Raw genomic sequence first — 10,981 nt, forward strand, 5'->3', positions numbered from 1 at the left:
AACATGTTTTTTTTTTTCAACGGCGTAATGACCTAAAAAAAATTGCAGGAGCACATCATAACGTATGGGTTGATATTTCTTAAAAGTCACAGGCGAACGAACCTTAATGAAATTAAAAATGAATTTTTTTTTACACTAAACGATGTTTAAAGTTTATTTTCATTTGGTCCTATACCAATCCGTCCAATTGCCAACTCGTGTATGATCATATTTTGGTCTACCATCAGTTTGTCAAATATCCATATGGTCTAATTGCCACTTCGTCCACTCACCATTTCGTCTAATAACCAGTTGGTCCAATAGCCATTAGTCCATATACCATTTGGTCTAATTAGACTAAGTGTTAACTGGGCAAAATTAATGAAATGAAATGATTATTAGACCAACTGGTTATGAGACGAAATGGTCATTGACGAACTGGTGATTAGACGAAGTGATGATTGGACCAAATGGTTATTGGACCAAATGGCTGTTAGACGAAATGTTGATGGACGGAATGATATTAGACTAAATGAGGGTAGACCATGTGGTGAGTGGACAAGTGGGCAGTGGACAAATTGGAAATTTACCAATGTTTAACACCTCTTCCTTTCCTTTATATAGCTAGGGACCACGTAACAGTTTTGAAAGAGGGAGGGGGGGGGGGTAGCCAAACGTTGGGCGTGCTATAAGGAATAACAGTCATGCAAACAATCACAATCAGATGCTTATTTTTCGGAGTTTGTTTTACACGAACGAAAAGAGGGAGCTGGAGCCCCCGTCCCGTGGTCTTTACTTTTCTTTTCTTTTTTTTCTTCTCCTCTCTTCTCCCCCCTTGTTCTTTGTGGAAAGGGCCTTACAGAAACCCCAACTTTTATTGTAAATGAGAGCTGGTATGACACTTTTGGGGGCCATGGACGTAGTTGATGTTATTTTTTTTACATTTCTGTTTTTGGGGACCTGTTCACTATTGCGTCGAAAATAAACCCCGAGATTCAGATTTCCTTTTCTACTTACAATCAAATGCATTAATTTGTCATTTTTCATGACCCATAACAATGGAAACAGGGCAAAAAAAAAACACCCCATGTTGATAGTAAACTGTTTAGGCCTATGTGTTATTTTACTCATCTGTTCAAGTCAACGAACTTTATAGCAGAAATCGCAATACTTGGGGGTCTATCTCACGAAGCTTTGGTATAAGATTTTTTTATGAAGTGGATGCATGGTGTTCATGCCATTATACCACGCGACAGCAAAATCATGAGAATTAAGTTTGTGAACGGAAACTTTGAAAATAATTGAACCTGATAGCTTGTCATATATTAAAATAGAGGAAAAGTTTACAATAGAACTATCTTTCCATCAACGGTTTACAGATTCTTATGCATAATCAAACGTGTCAAAGAACTGCAGAAAAAAAAACAATTGGAGAACCTGGGTATCGATCCCACTTCCTCTCGAATGCAAATCGAGCGCTCTACCATCTGAGCTAGTCCCCCTTCTTAAAACTGTGTTCAGACAATCTTGATTTAATTATTTAGTTGGTAAAGAAACTGTCACACCTGAATAACATCGTATTAGCATAATGGCTTATATCCCGACACATTTATGACAGGTCTTTTCATCATTTAAATTTCTTGGAATAAAAAAATAAGTAAGTTCTTGACATCAACGATATTGCCATATCTTAACAGCATAACATTATTCCTTGAAATGAAGAAATGTATTTTCATATTAAAAAGAATTCTTGAGATATCTGGACAAATTGGATTAAATTGTAAAAGCGGCTTGCCATAGGCCTACATGCAATGTGTACGTCATGGGTGTCGATCGGTATTCTTGGTTGGGGGGGATGATTGACACAGATGTTCTTGTGGATGGGGATCTTTAAACATTACCCCCACTAAAATCACAAGTTAGGACATTTGGGAGTGGTTCACGGCATTGGGGGGGGGGGGGTACCAGCAAAATTTTGGAGTCACTTAGTGCCAGTTGCCAGGTATACTGACCTAATATGGACATTTTAAGGACAGGGCCATTAAATGGATATGTATCTCACTGCTCAAATAATGCGAGCGCGAAGCGCGAGCTGAAAATTTTTGATATGCAGACCAAAAAAGGACATTATAAGCAAATTTTTGTAATCATGATACATACCTGTCTCGCTAAACAAACAATGCGAGCGCGAAGCGCGAGCTGAAATTTTTGTAAATATTTACCCCAAACAAGGACATGTAAAGGACTATATTTTAGGAATCCATTAAGAGTATACATATCTCATCATAGTCATCTAATGCGAGTGCAAAGCGCTTGGTGATTTTGCTACATCTAAACACATGAAGCACTTTTTGTAGTCATTGTTATCATGATAATACGCATCTCACTCATCAAATATTGCGAGCGCGAAGCGTGGGCTGAAAATTTAGGATATTCAGACCTGAAGAGAGGCATTTTAAGGCCTGTTTGTAAGAATTCACTAAGACCATACGATACGTATTTCACTAAACAAATGATGCGATCGAAAATTGTTGATATTCAGATCAGAAAAAGGGACATTTTAAGGACTGATTTTTAGGAATTCATGAAGAGCAGTCATATCTCACCAATCTACTAGTGCGAACGTAAGCACGGACAGGAAATGTTTTCTATTAACACCTTAAAATGGGACAATCACTTTAAGTAGTCATGAAAAAGAACCATATGTCACTACATAAAACAATAATAAGTCGAAGTGCGAGGAAATATATTTGGTGTATATTGACTTAAAAACGTTAAACAGACAATGCGAGTACCGGGAACAATGAAGAAATCTAGACCTGAGCAAAATAAAGTTATGAAAAAATGTTTCTTATGTATTATAACATAACATTATTATAATATAACATTATAATGAACAATAATTTCTTCATTCCCACTACGTTTCTCTTCCTTTCTCCTCTTCCCCGTTTTTTTTGTTTGCCAGCCGATTGGGGGGCACGTGCCCCCATGCCCCCCCCCCCCGTAGTTACGCCACTGTGTTCTTGGAAATTCTTTCATTATTGCAGTGTACTGTACTTATATTTTTTTTTGAAAATTCAATTTGTGTTACAAGTAAGCCTATTCTAAACTCATACGAGAGAAAAAATGACAAAAATTGTCTGGACCATGTACAAAGTGACCTGTTTATTGGACATGATGTATACAACTTCTCTCTTAAATCTAACCCGACTGGCGATATCTTTTTTCTTCTTAATGTATGATGATAAAATGCAGATTCGGACAAATTAAGACTAGCACAAATTACAAACTGTGTGGCTTCTCGTGCGCAATCGGGCTTACCGCCATTCCTTAGACGATTTTAACCCTGGATTTTAACATGTTTTAAATGCTTTATAAGTGCATAAAGCAAAAACAAACATAAAAACAATCAAAACTCAACTGTCATGTTATGATATTTCTCCAACATTTTCTTGAACCATCAGTGTGTAATATCAGCTAATATATGTGTTAAAATGAAATTTACGTACCGCATGAGTGTGCTCATATAGAATGCAAAACTGTCATCCCTTTCCAAACTCAAAAGAGATTTCTTTTTGCCAAAATAAGAAAGAGCCAATCAAGTTTAGTTATTCAAGTCCATAACAATAACAAGAATAACATGGGGAAAAAAATCCGATGTTCATATCCGAAGATACGCTTTAGAGAGAAATGAATGGTTATTCTTTCTGAAACCATTAATTGATTTCACTTATTAAAAATTGTAAAAATATGATCATATTACCACTGGTGGGATGGAACACCCTATCAACAAAAGTTGTTTTTCGTCGGGGTCCTTTTATGTCATGTGTTAAAAAATATCATATACGTAAACATTTCATTCTTTTTCATCCTGAACCTCCACCCATCTGTTTAAAAGTCCTGGAAAAGAACGTTTTTATTTAATAACAATATACACAAATTGCGAGGGAAACAAACTGATTGATGGCATACTATAATCATCACTATAATCATCATGATCAAACCTTTACATTTTTCATCATCGTTATTATAAATTTTCTTCCCTAAATTATTGGGGGGGGGGGATGATAATACAGGCCATCCCCCCCCACTTGAAATATTGGGGGGGGGGGGATATATCCCCCCCCCCATCCCCCCCCCCCCCTTGATCGACACCCATGGACTGTACGTTGGCATACCTCGGGATTTGTCATCCGTGTTTGAAAGACATGGCTGAGCGATTTAGTCCTTTTCGATCTACATTGAGCCAATCATGGAGCAATTTAATGTTTAGGCATTTGAATAATAGTCCCTTTCACACCTGAACGCGTTGGTCCTGTAACGGTCTTGTGCAGGCTTCTGCATAAAATTAAAGTCCTAAATGATTTGAAAATCGTCTTTTCTCAGTGATGTCTGATTTTACGAATTATCACATCGTCTTTTGCATTGAATAGAATAAAACAAATATTAGCTTGAGGACCTGGGCATCGATCTCAGTACCTCTCGCTGATAAGCGAGCGCTCTACCACCGCTCTACATCATGTGGGAGAGATGATCAGATGACAAGATCTCGGATCCGAGATCTTGTCAACTGATCATCTCTCTTTATACTGTACTTTACTTATTTTTGAAATGTCTATTGTTACAACTGGAAATGATTTTTTATGTATGAATATTATGTACTTTAACAGGCGGACATCGATTAAAAACTGCCTTGCCGAATGCTTCCTTTTATTCCTTTATAAATATGTTGAGAAACAAAATACAAATTATTATGAAATAAGGTCTTTTACATTCAAAGTTATTATGGCATTTCAAATACGTCTTATACGTATTATGGCATTTCAAATACGTCTTTAAGTTTCCAGTGTTAACGACTCCACCGCCGCCGTTGGCAAGTGCGGAAATCTCGCCCCAAAGTAGGGGGGGGGGGGACCAGGGGCTGGAAAATTTGACAAGTAAAATAAAGGAAAAGTTAAAACCCCAAATGTAAGGTCGTTTCTACCAAAATAAATTTGACAAGCAAAAATAAAGTTATCACTCCAAATTCAAGGCCGTTTCTTCCAAAATGCACGTATTACTTTGATTTTGAATGATGTATTTCTTTCCATCATAAAATACCAAAAAATAGTAGGGGGCATTTGATGTTGTGTCCCCCCTACTATTTTAGGTAGGGGGACGCGTCCCCCTGTCCCTCCTGGGATTTCCGCCCATGGCCATTGGGGAAAAGGGTGCATTTGTCTTGTTTCTGATATATATCGGGAAATTATTTTGTGCTCGTAACAACTGCCAATTATTGATGCCTGAATATGGTTAAATGACAAAACGGCTTGCAATAAATCTACGTCGGCATATCGTGGCAAAGTCGTTCAGGTGTGATAGATTCTTTACCAACTAAATCACTTCATATAAATCAAGACTGTCTTCAGAATTCTTTAAGAAGGGGGACTAGCTCAAGTGGTAGAGCGCACGATTTGCATTCGAGAAGTACTGGGATCGATACCCAGGTTCTCCAACTAATTTTTTTAGTTCAGTTCTAAAGAACATGTTTTTTTTTTTCAACGGCGTAATGACCTAAAAAAAATTGCAGGAGCACATCATAACGTATGGGTTGATATTTCTTAAAAGTCACAGGCGAACGAACCTTAATGAAATTAAAAATGAATTTTTTTTTACACTAAACGATGTTTAAAGTTTATTTTCATTTGGTCCTATACCAATCCGTCCAATTGCCAACTCGTGTATGATCATATTTTGGTCTACCATCAGTTTGTCAAATATCCATATGGTCTAATTGCCACTTCGTCCACTCACCATTTCGTCTAATAACCAGTTGGTCCAATAGCCATTAGTCCATATACCATTTGGTCTATACTAAGTGTTAACTGGGCAAAATTAATGAAATGAAATGATTATTAGACCAACTGGTTATGAGACGAAATGGTCATTGACGAACTGGTGATTAGACGAAGTGATGATTGGACCAAATGGTTATTGGACCAAATGGCTGTTAGACGAAATGTTGATGGACGGAATGATATTAGACTAAATGAGGGTAGACCATGTGGTGAGTGGACAAGTGGGCAGTGGACAAATTGGAAATTTACCAATGTTTAACACCTCTTCCTTTCCTTTATATAGCTAGGGACCACGTAACAGTTTTGAAAGAGGGAGGGGGGGGGGGGTAGCCAAACGTTGGGCGTGCTATAAGGAATAACAGTCATGCAAACAATCACAATCAGATGCTTATTTTTCGGAGTTTGTTTTACACGAACGAAAAGAGGGAGCTGGAGCCCCCGTCCCGTGGTCTTTACTTTTCTTTTCTTTTTTTTCTTCTCCTCTCTTCTCCCCCCTTGTTCTTTGTGGAAAGGGCCTTACAGAAACCCCAACTTTTATTGTAAATGAGAGCTGGTATGACACTTTTGGGGGCCATGGACGTAGTTGATGTTATTTTTTTTACATTTCTGTTTTTGGGGACCTGTTCACTATTGCGTCGAAAATAAACCCCGAGATTCAGATTTCCTTTTCTACTTACAATCAAATGCATTAATTTGTCATTTTTCATGACCCATAACAATGGAAACAGGGCAAAAAAAAAACACCCCATGTTGATAGTAAACTGTTTAGGCCTATGTGTTATTTTACTCATCTGTTCAAGTCAACGAACTTTATAGCAGAAATCGCAATACTTGGGGGTCTATCTCACGAAGCTTTGGTATAAGATTTTTTTATGAAGTGGATGCATGGTGTTCATGCCATTATACCACGCGACAGCAAAATCATGAGAATTAAGTTTGTGAACGGAAACTTTGAAAATAATTGAACCTGATAGCTTGTCATATATTAAAATAGAGGAAAAGTTTACAATAGAACTATCTTTCCATCAACGGTTTACAGATTCTTATGCATAATCAAACGTGTCAAAGAACTGCAGAAAAAAAAACAATTGGAGAACCTGGGTATCGATCCCACTTCCTCTCGAATGCAAATCGAGCGCTCTACCATCTGAGCTAGTCCCCCTTCTTAAAACTGTGTTCAGACAATCTTGATTTAATTATTTAGTTGGTAAAGAAACTGTCACACCTGAATAACATCGTATTAGCATAATGGCTTATATCCCGACACATTTATGACAGGTCTTTTCATCATTTAAATTTCTTGGAATAAAAAAATAAGTAAGTTCTTGACATCAACGATATTGCCATATCTTAACAGCATAACATTATTCCTTGAAATGAAGAAATGTATTTTCATATTAAAAAGAATTCTTGAGATATCTGGACAAATTGGATTAAATTGTAAAAGCGGCTTGCCATAGGCCTACATGCAATGTGTACGTCATGGGTGTCGATCGGTATTCTTGGTTGGGGGGGATGATTGACACAGATGTTCTTGTGGATGGGGATCTTTAAACATTACCCCCACTAAAATCACAAGTTAGGACATTTGGGAGTGGTTCACGGCATTGGGGGGGGGTACCAGCAAAATTTTGGAGTCACTTAGTGCCAGTTGCCAGGTATACTGACCTAATATGGACATTTTAAGGACAGGGCCATTAAATGGATATGTATCTCACTGCTCAAATAATGCGAGCGCGAAGCGCGAGCTGAAAATTTTTGATATGCAGACCAAAAAAGGACATTATAAGCAAATTTTTGTAATCATGATACATACCTGTCTCGCTAAACAAACAATGCGAGCGCGAAGCGCGAGCTGAAATTTTTGTAAATATTTACCCCAAACAAGGACATGTAAAGGACTATATTTTAGGAATCCATTAAGAGTATACATATCTCATCATAGTCATCTAATGCGAGTGCAAAGCGCTTGGTGATTTTGCTACATCTAAACACATGAAGCACTTTTTGTAGTCATTGTTATCATGATAATACGCATCTCACTCATCAAATATTGCGAGCGCGAAGCGTGGGCTGAAAATTTAGGATATTCAGACCTGAAGAGAGGCATTTTAAGGCCTGTTTGTAAGAATTCACTAAGACCATACGATACGTATTTCACTAAACAAATGATGCGATCGAAAATTGTTGATATTCAGATCAGAAAAAGGGACATTTTAAGGACTGATTTTTAGGAATTCATGAAGAGCAGTCATATCTCACCAATCTACTAGTGCGAACGTAAGCACGGACAGGAAATGTTTTCTATTAACACCTTAAAATGGGACAATCACTTTAAGTAGTCATGAAAAAGAACCATATGTCACTACATAAAACAATAATAAGTCGAAGTGCGAGGAAATATATTTGGTGTATATTGACTTAAAAACGTTAAACAGACAATGCGAGTACCGGGAACAATGAAGAAATCTAGACCTGAGCAAAATAAAGTTATGAAAAAATGTTTCTTATGTATTATAACATAACATTATTATAATATAACATTATAATGAACAATAATTTCTTCATTCCCACTACGTTTCTCTTCCTTTCTCCTCTTCCCCGTTTTTTTTGTTTGCCAGCCGATTGGGGGGCACGTGCCCCCATGCCCCCCCCCCCCCCCCCCCGTAGTTACGCCACTGTGTTCTTGGAAATTCTTTCATTATTGCAGTGTACTGTACTTATATTTTTTTTTGAAAATTCAATTTGTGTTACAAGTAAGCCTATTCTAAACTCATACGAGAGAAAAAATGACAAAAATTGTCTGGACCATGTACAAAGTGACCTGTTTATTGGACATGATGTATACAACTTCTCTCTTAAATCTAACCCGACTGGCGATATCTTTTTTCTTCTTAATGTATGATGATAAAATGCAGATTCGGACAAATTAAGACTAGCACAAATTACAAACTGTGTGGCTTCTCGTGCGCAATCGGGCTTACCGCCATTCCTTAGACGATTTTAACCCTGGATTTTAACATGTTTTAAATGCTTTATAAGTGCATAAAGCAAAAACAAACATAAAAACAATCAAAACTCAACTGTCATGTTATGATATTTCTCCAACATTTTCTTGAACCATCAGTGTGTAATATCAGCTAATATATGTGTTAAAATGAAATTTACGTACCGCATGAGTGTGCTCATATAGAATGCAAAACTGTCATCCCTTTCCAAACTCAAAAGAGATTTCTTTTTGCCAAAATAAGAAAGAGCCAATCAAGTTTAGTTATTCAAGTCCATAACAATAACAAGAATAACATGGGGAAAAAAATCCGATGTTCATATCCGAAGATACGCTTTAGAGAGAAATGAATGGTTATTCTTTCTGAAACCATTAATTGATTTCACTTATTAAAAATTGTAAAAATATGATCATATTACCACTGGTGGGATGGAACACCCTATCAACAAAAGTTGTTTTTCGTCGGGGTCCTTTTATGTCATGTGTTAAAAAATATCATATACGTAAACATTTCATTCTTTTTCATCCTGAACCTCCACCCATCTGTTTAAAAGTCCTGGAAAAGAACGTTTTTATTTAATAACAATATACACAAATTGCGAGGGAAACAAACTGATTGATGGCATACTATAATCATCACTATAATCATCATGATCAAACCTTTACATTTTTCATCATCGTTATTATAAATTTTCTTCCCTAAATTATTGGGGGGGGGGATGATAATACAGGCCATCCCCCCCCCCACTTGAAATATTGGGGGGGGGGATATATCCCCCCCCCATCCCCCCCCCTTGATCGACACCCATGGACTGTACGTTGGCATACCTCGGGATTTGTCATCCGTGTTTGAAAGACATGGCTGAGCGATTTAGTCCTTTTCGATCTACATCGAGCCAATCATGGAGCAATTTAATGTTTAGGCATTTGAATAATAGTCCCTTTCACACCTGAACGCGTTGGTCCTGTAACGGTCTTGTGCAGGCTTCTGCATAAAATTAAAGTCCTAAATGATTTGAAAATCGTCTTTTCTCAGTGATGTCTGATTTTACGAATTATCACATCGTCTTTTGCATTGAATAGAATAAAACAAATATTAGCTTGAGGACCTGGGCATCGATCTCAGTACCTCTCGCTGATAAGCGAGCGCTCTACCACCGCTCTACATCATGTGGGAGAGATGATCAGATGACAAGATCTCGGATCCGAGATCTTGTCAACTGATCATCTCTCTTTATACTGTACTTTACTTATTTTTGAAATGTCTATTGTTACAACTGGAAATGATTTTTTATGTATGAATATTATGTACTTTAACAGGCGGACATCGATTAAAAACTGCCTTGCCGAATGCTTCCTTTTATTCCTTTATAAATATGTTGAGAAACAAAATACAAATTATTATGAAATAAGGTCTTTTACATTCAAAGTTATTATGGCATTTCAAATACGTCTTATACGTATTATGGCATTTCAAATACGTCTTTAAGTTTCCAGTGTTAACGACTCCACCGCCGCCGTTGGCAAGTGCGGAAATCTCGCCCCAAAGTAGGGGGGGGGACCAGGGGCTGGAAAATTTGACAAGTAAAATAAAGGAAAAGTTAAAACCCCAAATGTAAGGTCGTTTCTACCAAAATAAATTTGACAAGCAAAAATAAAGTTATCACTCCAAATTCAAGGCCGTTTCTTCCAAAATGCACGTATTACTTTGATTTTGAATGATGTATTTCTTTCCATCATAAAATACCAAAAAATAGTAGGGGGCATTTGATGTTGTGTCCCCCCTACTATTTTAGGTAGGGGGACGCGTCCCCCTGTCCCTCCTGGGATTTCCGCCCATGGCCATTGGGGAAAAGGGTGCATTTGTCTTGTTTCTGATATATATCGGGAAATTATTTTGTGCTCGTAACAACTGCCAATTATTGATGCCTGAATATGGTTAAATGACAAAACGGCTTGCAATAAATCTACGTCGGCATATCGTGGCAAAGTCGTTCAGGTGTGATAGATTCTTTACCAACTAAATCACTTCATATAAATCAAGACTGTCTTCAGAATTCTTTAAGAAGGGGGACTAGCTCAAGTGGTAGAGCGCACGATTTGCATTCGAGAAGTACTGGGATCGATACCCAGGTTCTCCAACTAATTTTTTTAGTTC

The 10,981-nt window shown here is 37.4% G+C and overlaps 2 non-coding genes across 2 annotated transcripts; both read right to left on the reverse strand.

Annotated features, from left to right (window-relative positions):
* Nucleotides 1–1,408: 1,408 nt before the first annotated feature.
* On the reverse strand, nucleotides 1,409–1,481 carry TRNAA-UGC (transfer RNA alanine (anticodon UGC)). The gene has a single exon. It is a non-coding gene; the product is annotated as a tRNA-Ala (tRNA).
* Nucleotides 1,482–6,905: 5,424 nt separating this feature from the next.
* TRNAA-UGC (transfer RNA alanine (anticodon UGC)) lies at nucleotides 6,906–6,978 on the reverse strand. Its single transcript has one exon. It is a non-coding gene; the product is annotated as a tRNA-Ala (tRNA).
* Nucleotides 6,979–10,981: the final 4,003 nt, after the last annotated feature.

Source organism: Lytechinus pictus, chromosome 13, assembly GCF_037042905.1.
Source record: "Lytechinus pictus isolate F3 Inbred chromosome 13, Lp3.0, whole genome shotgun sequence".
Classification (NCBI taxonomy): domain Eukaryota; kingdom Metazoa; phylum Echinodermata; class Echinoidea; order Temnopleuroida; family Toxopneustidae; genus Lytechinus; species Lytechinus pictus.